Source organism: Diadema antillarum, unplaced genomic scaffold (genome assembly GCF_040938485.1).
Source record: "Diadema antillarum isolate AM-2024a unplaced genomic scaffold, OU_Dant_1.0 seq00000484_RagTag, whole genome shotgun sequence".
NCBI lineage: Eukaryota > Metazoa > Echinodermata > Echinoidea > Diadematoida > Diadematidae > Diadema > Diadema antillarum.
In genome coordinates, this window is record NW_027271447.1 from 434,667 (window position 1) to 443,496 (window position 8,830).

The window sequence follows — 8,830 nt, forward strand, 5'->3', positions numbered from 1 at the left end:
GGGCGATGAAGAAATGGCTGAGGTGAATCAGCAAAATTCTTGGGAGTAAAACTGTCATTGAGCGTGATAGCAGGCAACAGTTTTTCACTGAAACAACACATTTGAAATTTTTTTATTACATGTTCATAATTTGTATAAACCGATGGCATTTGAGATTCGGTATTAAAATGCTTTCAGGGCTTTTCTATGCTTATGTCCCCTTTCAACAAATGGAACATCCATACTTATTAAAACCACCAAAACCCGTCTCAGAGCTGAGAGGGCGCTATACCACATGCTACTAGTATTCCTACAAGGCATGAGGGGCAAGGTGATAGTGTCATCATATCACATTAATTTGTCATATGACTATACCCGTAGCTGTTATGTGTACACATTATATGTTTGTGTTGTGTGTGTGTGTGTACATGATTTCATTTACAACATATAATCTATACTAGTCATGCGTGTAAGAGAGGTGTGTGTGAGAGGGGAGAGGCAGATAGGTCTATACAGAAAGACGAAATACTGTACAATTAAAAAAGAATACTAGCTAAGCAGTCAAATTGATTAAATTCTTACATTGATTGTTTTGAATTATTGCAACTGATACGGACAAATTGCCCTTCATTAGTACATCATCGAAGGGCAATTTGTCAATCAGTTCAAATGAAATGATAGCAAACATAAATTTTTATCAGCAGACATTTACAATAAAATGTATAATTTTTCTTCTGCAAGTGAATGAACCATCATTCTACTCCCATGTCCTCCTCTATAAACATTTTTGATGTACTCACACATCCCCTCTTTGATCTTCAGTTTCCTCGATCATAAGTGTGCAAAGCTGTCTTGATGAATAAGACATCTTTTTAGTTTTAGTTTTGTTTTTGCATTTACCGGTACTTGTACAATAACAACTAACAACATTACTGGTTATACTCACTTATCTAGTTCAGTGGCTGTATTTTTTTTTTGAACAAGCAAAATGATAACATGTATGTATATATATATATACATATATATATATATATATATATATATATATATATATATATATATAAAAGTAAAAGAATTAGTAGAATTAGTACATTTCTGTACTGTATATATATATATATATATATATATATATATATATATATATATACATAAATTATAAAGTCCTTCAAGACGATAAAGCAAAATAAAACCTTTCCAGCGATACCTCACTTGTTACATAACAAGAAGTACATTCAAAGTTATGAGTAAAAATACAGCATATCAGTTGTTTTTTAATAGTTCATGTTTTTAAACAGTTTTAATTGCAAATACCCCACATTAAAGGGACTGTACAGTACTGGTAGAGGTGGGGATTCATGTTTTGAACATTTCTAAGTGAGATAATGAGAAACCTCTTATGAAATATGAAAGAGCATGTAATTCTATGAAGGATTCAACGTTTATTTGTTGAAAATTGGTTTTCAAATGGCCGAGATATCCAAAGAAGTGATAATAATAAAAGGCGACAGGCCACGCCTTTTATTAGAATCTCTTTGTTTCACCTTGTTTTGGGATATCTCAGCCATTTCAAAACCGATTTTCATCAAATAAACTTTTGATACCCCTTAGAATTGCATGCTCTTTGACATCTCAGAGTGGTTTCTGAATATCTCGCAAAACGTTAAAAGCTAAATCCTCACCTCAACCAGAACTGTACACACCCTTTAACAAGAATAGAGTTGAATTGTTTTGCAATCAAACTGTTGTTTTGCTGTAGTTGAGTGAATCAATAGTTTATCAAAGTTGTATATTCATTGCTTTGTGTATATAATGAGGCCCCAAATATTAAGCTTGGTTTAGTTGGAATCCTCCTGTATGGCAGTTTGATTTTTCCTTGTATTATATCTCTGTATTCTCTTACAATGATTTCTTTATTTTTCATATGCAAAGTTAGCCATGATAAATGATGAATCAATGTGTATATTTTCTGAAGTGATTTGATTTGTACCATGCAGAAACAATAAATGAAATGAAATGAACTCAACGGGTTTGATATATACTGATATATATATATATATATATATATATTTTTTATCTTCTACATGTTTACTATATATATATATATATATACATGTTTATATATATATATATATATAATTTTCTCTATCACTTCCCTGTTGAAAACGCAGCTCCAATCTATTTACAATCATGATATGCTTAAAATATCATATCATTTTTATTTACTTTAATGTCATAATTTTGTTTTCTTTTGAATTCTTTTTTTTTTCTATTCGCTGGAAAATGAAATTTCAGTGGAGCAAAGAAAGAGCCCTGCAGAAGAGCATTAACAAGTTGCTGAAGAGTTGGTGGTAGAAATAAATGGGCACTTTTCACATTCTTTCCAGAGATGAAGTGACTGGAGAGCTTGACATATAATGAATTCTTTTTCCCATAGTACACTGTACCTTCCTCTCCATCTCCCGCACCAATAACACAGTATCAACCAACAAACTCCAGGCACAACTACAAACGACACTCTGCATTCATGAAAATTAGTATTTATTTGCCAATGTTACCATACTCAATAAAATTCAAATCATGATACACTTCATTATATGTGTTACAATTTTTGTCTTCCTTTCTTTATTAACCATACGTAGTAATGTTTGTTTCTGTTCTTTATTTGCAGTCTTGTACAGCAACATTGTGGTTTATTGAAATCATTCATCAGGCTTGGGACTCACAAATTCACCCCCCCCCCCAAAAAAAAAAAAAAAAAAATGTCCCACATACGTGGAAATGCTTTCCTTATGCAAGTATGAGTGTAAGGATACCTACAGCATGTTTTAAGGTTGTTAATAACAATCTAAATGTGTACATGATGATGTGCAAAACAGATGAGTGGTCATGAATTATTTGAAGTATTATTTACACAAGGTAAAGGCATTTTGCAGATTTTCATATGTACAACTTGCATGTACTTAGTTTAGTTGGAACATGCCTTTCCATTTGCATCTTCAAATCCAGACATAAAAAATATGTGAATAAAAAAAAAATAAAGACACAAAAAACACAATGAATGGAGATACAGCTAGGTGACATATCATTCATGCATTAAGAGAAATTACAAAGAGGAGGGGGACTAGATTGCAATAATCCATACCACTCCATACATTGATGAAACGTGTGCAAAGCAGGGACTGGAAAAATGCATGAATTAATTCTGCTTTGACAGCACATATTGACAGACTTGGCCGACTTCAATACCTCCCACCCACCCCCCCAAAAAAAAATGCAAACATAGTTCCAGTCCCCTTTACTTCAATTCAGCACCATTTCACCTGACCGACACCTCACTCTGTCCCCTTCAACTGCTAAAAACTTCTGATAGAGGACACTCCAAGTTGCATAACACAAATCTCCTTCCATGTCATAGATAAAAGGCCATCAGTGCACTAAATAAACACTCCAGTGCAGCTTTTAATACATACAGTCATATAACCACAAGAACTAAAGAAATAGCATATATTTCAATAGCAAAGATGACAGTTAATCTATCACTAAGTGAATATAAGTACACTATGCTTGATACAAAAAAAAAAGAGGAAAGTTCATTGTTACATTCTGCAGAAAATAAAATGCAATTATAGATATATATATATTTATATATGTACAATGCATCTAAATGATCATATTTCTCTCCAATAACTGGAAATAGGACTAAAATATCCCAAAACCATACTGAAGCAAAAGAAAAGGAAAAGACATATGCCTAGGATAACAATGAACAACTGAACACAAAGTAAAAAAAAAAAAAAAATCCTTGATTGTTGACATATAATATCAGAGTGTTACAATTCACAACCACACACAAACATTTACTTACGAAAGCTTTAAAAAAAAATTCAAGATTCATACAACGCACATACGTTTACGACAGAAAGTAGCATACAGCCTTCTTTCCTTTATCAATATTGGACACGATAATTGTGCCTTGCTGCTCTTTTGCAAATACAATGCTCACAATGGCTGCCCACATCTACGAGAGAAGTGCGCAAGAACAGCATGTCATCTTTGCACTTAAAACTGAACCAAAGGCATAACAAGTTGGTATCGGTTCAGTCATAATGATTCCAGATACACAATGTATCAAATTTCCCTCCAGCACATTCCTATCTCCCCCCCCCCCCCCTTCCCCACCCCATCCCTGGACATCCCTCCCTAAATTTGTTGAGATTCAAGTGGATTGATGGTTACAAAAGGCTACTTTCCAGGATGCTATTGTCCTGCTGAGAAAAGTACAGGACTACCTAGTTTCATTTCTTTGTCCACTGTCTGCGCATACTTTTCCTGAGGTTATACGTCCACGAGGAAGTTAATGTGGGATATCTGTCCGGCCAAGAATTACTCAGGGATAAATGTCCTTGGCATAATGGTCCTAGAGGGTACTGTCCTAGTTGATATGCTATGGTGACAGGAATACAAGGCAATTGCTTTTGTACACATGCAGAGTAAAAATACAAGAAAGAAAAAGGTAATAACACAGGCAATGAATAGCATAGTACCATGCCACTTCCTTATATACTGATGAAAAATACATCTTTAGACCAAAAAAGGTACCAAAAATTACACTTATTTGGTATCTGAGTAACAAGCCTGCCATGTTATATTTAACCTGAATCATTCTGTTTCAATGACGTCAATTTCAACAATTGGCCGAGTTGAAATAAAGAAAAAAAAACAGAACCAAACTTTTACAACAGGAACAATTGCCCTTTAGTCTGCACTTTAGATTGTAAGGATGGCTAGAATAGGACTATAGGAAGGGGGCAAGGGAGGAGGAAAAGGTTGAAATCTTGAATCAATCAAAACTAAACCAGGTAATAGTAATAGGGATGAGGTCAACGTCAACACACACAAGGCAGAAGAAGGTACAGAAGAATCGGCAAAGAAGTTGCCTCACCTTTTACTCTCCTGCAGATAAATCATTAAAGCTGGTGGATGAAGCACATGGACATAGGTTTGGTTTGTACTCCATGCGCTGGAAGCAGACAATTACCTTTTCACCATCAATAATCCAACATCGGAAGTGGGAGGAGAGTAAAACCGAAACTATTCCGTGTCCTGCATGCCATCACGCATCGTTTACTGTCTTACTTGGTATATTTGGGTACCCTTTGTTCCCAGAACACAAACATTGGTCATAAACATACACAAGAGATAGCTGCATTGTAGTATTCATTGTGACTGGAATTACAGAAATATCAGCTTTGGAAATAGCTATTTACAACATAAAGAAAACTTTTATAAAAAAATTGGACAAAGGAACTGAGCTGAAGTGGCTCAGACGACAAGCTTGGCTTTGATTCATGCAACAAATTTAAATCAGTTTCACCACACGCTTCATATTGACGACATCTCAAAACTTATCCGAGTTTGAATCCAGCCAAGGTTACATACTTCCCTCATGACTTACTCCAGGAATATCTCTTACAACCATGTTCTCTGGCGTGGCATATCAATCAAAAGGTTTGATTGCTAATTTGGAACATCTTCCAGACTTAACTGCCCGAATTCACACAGATAGTTGAAATCTAGTCCATGGTTTATGCTATTTTGTCTGTGTAAATGTGTGTTTACGATGGAGTCCGCCGACAGACATAACGAATGCATGCTGTTGCATGCATGTGGAAGGTTCACCTGCTTGCATGCTTGCTTTTAGTCCAGGGACTTAATGCAAACTATCATTCTGATTTAGACTATCTTTGTGAATTCGGGCCAATGCATCAAACACGAAGAAAAAATGCAGCCAAGACTCAATGATATGAACTTCATGAGGACAGTAAGCATTTGGAACACAATGCAGAGTTTGGGGTAAAAGCATCTGTATATAAAAATCATACACATATGTATACATTATACTTTCTCCTTTTTTTTTCATGGCAAATGTTAATTGCTTCAAAATACAATATGAATGCAAATTATCTTGTTTGAAATTGCATCAGTTATCATCCTCTGATGCTATCTGATAAAAGGAGTTTTTAGTAAATTCAGAACTTGCTGAGATGGCAATGAAAAAAAAAAAAAAAAACCAAAGGAATATGGGAGTATTCAATCTCGCTGGAGTTTCTTTGGTTGTTTCTGAGTAAAGAATCTAAGCCCACTACCATGAACAGGTGGGACACATCCCGATTACAGCAAATATTACACATTCTCAATGTGACATTCAGTTGACTTTAAATAGCAGATGGGACACCTTGGTGTGACATTTGAGGTGATATGAGCCTATGCATTATATACATATCATTGTGTATACACAGTCTATCATTTTCTAGCTTCTGCATTAAACAGTTTTAGAAATAGAACAGTCATTGTTCCACTTTTTAAGAGCATGATTTGTTTGAGGTTTTTTTATACCACTTTATTTTCTAAGGGAGACATGGTGCACGTCGATAATGCAAAATTTTGTATCAAATTTATTGCTTTCAGTACATAATTGGCCAATAATCTAACAAAGAGCACACCACAGATGAAGCAAAAATTTAACACTGTTCATGATTGTGTTCAGGTTTCTTTACTTAGGTTAGTAAGAGAAGAACGTAGTGTTCACAGGGCAAAGTTTCAGTGCAAAATTGGAGAAAAGGATCAGGTTTACGTAATTATGTATCGCAAAGGACTGACCACTCTGTTTACACAAATATCAGACAAGCAGTTTGATCCCTAGCTCTGGCTTAAAGGCAGAATGAACCAATAACCTGATATATTCAAAATGTACCATGACACATACTTCCTTCCAAACACCATCACACTTTGAGGTGCTTTGCCTAACATAGCACTAGTGAATGTCAGCAATCCTAGGTCAGATATATATATAGAGAGATGCAAATAAAACCATCAGGCGCATTAATACACGGTCTGCTGTCCTGGCATCAGGACCAGAAACATCCATGACCTAAACATAGTATCATACTGGTCAACGACGTGCCTATTGCACTGCTTTCACATTCTTCTTATTAGTCACATGCTCGTATTTATGATCTACAAACCAGCGGTTGGTCATACTGCTCTGTCCAATGAGAGGCGGAAGAGTCTATTATTCAACACGATAGTGCAGAAATGTAACCCAACAGTGTGGCCTTTGCTCACCGACGATCATATGACAGCTCCATCCATGAATTTTTTTTTTCAATTTTTTCATTGTATTTTCAGCTTCCTGTCATATGGAGCTCTCACTTTCTAAGCATCATGGAATTACCCCTTCTTCTGATAGGTAAATTGCAGTTAAATCTGGACTATTTAATGTTTGCACTGTAGCCCTTAATGTTTAACTTGCCTATTTCTGAAAATAGCAATGTTCTTCTCTTTTTTTTTGTCACAGATCTCGCATGAACTGTCCCTAGAAGCTTGAAATGGCTCACACATCCATCGGAATCAAAGCTCTGAATAGGGAAAAAAATAAAAGAAAAAAGGTAAAGAGGGCAGGAGAAAGATAAATGATGCCACATAATGGGACATTTTATTCAGTATGTGCCTGCCAACTCTTCCGCCACCATTTGGACACACACCTTTATGAACTCTTACAATCGCCGGACAGCAGAAAACACCTCAAAAGAGGCAAATAAATCATAATGATTCCAAGCATTTGACTAATTCTATGCTAACACTGGAGCAGGACCCCAAAGTAACGAGCCTGTTTGAAACATCTACATTTAAATACATAGACCAAGCCTCTGACAAAATCCCAGGTAGGATGTGCAGAAGTTCACAAGAATTCTTTGTGATGGGAAGCTTGCATACAGATTTGAATACCAAGCAAATGATGTGCATACAAGACCGAGATCTTTCCGCCATTAGCATTTTTAAATATAATCAGGGGGGAAAAAGACATAGGCAAACAGGGTGGGGTGACACACCCTACTGAAGGACGTCGGGAGCAACCTGTCATGCAAGGTTACGTACTGGGACAACTGAAGAGCCTTGTTCCCATGTTATACCACACGGACGGGAATATTAGATTTTGCTCACAGTGCAGTCACAACTTTTACAGGCCACAGACTACTTCAGGCCACCGATTTGGTGTGCAAGGTTGACTTTACTGTAAAAAAAAAAGAGAAAAAAATATAGATGATATATATTTATTTATATTTTTGGATTCCATGTCAAGACGAGCTTTACTCCTACGATCTCAACCATTACTGTGGAGTCCAAGCACTTGCCTTGATGAGGAAGAGCGTTGTTTACATCACACGTTTACAGGCATGCATGTTGCGTTTGTATCACGGGAGCTTTTCGCATTAGCCATGGCCATTTTTATGTTTATGCACAGTCGTAGATGAGCAAAATTAGATTGAGACTACACCAGCTTTCACTCAAGTTGTTTCACTTCACATCTTGTTATAGTTTTGTTCGACCGTACGTTTGTTTCACCGTATCTATCCCGTGAGAGATCAGACCATTTAAAGGTGAGAGGAGGTTATGCTATGAACCGATACTCTCAGCAAGAGTTGTACATGCTGAACACTCTTACTTGGGACCTCTCAGCACTCTACGAGTCTTTATATTGGAATTCTAAATCTGGTCCTCGGACCAATCAAGCTGGCAATCAGTTCATCCTGGTTATCGGGCGGATGTACACAGTTTGCCCCTCGTCTGTACATGATATGTGATTAACTTTTCGCAGTTCTGATATAGGCAAAATAGTGCTACTACAAATCAAACACTGAAGAAACAAAACAACAGCGCTCTTCTCAGAGTTGCAGAAAGATGATAAAAAGAAGGAAACATGAAGACGACAGCATATTTTCCTTATCTTTATCTCCTCCCTTTCATTAGGTTTTTGCGTGAAACTAAGAGAGAGCAATTGATTGATATT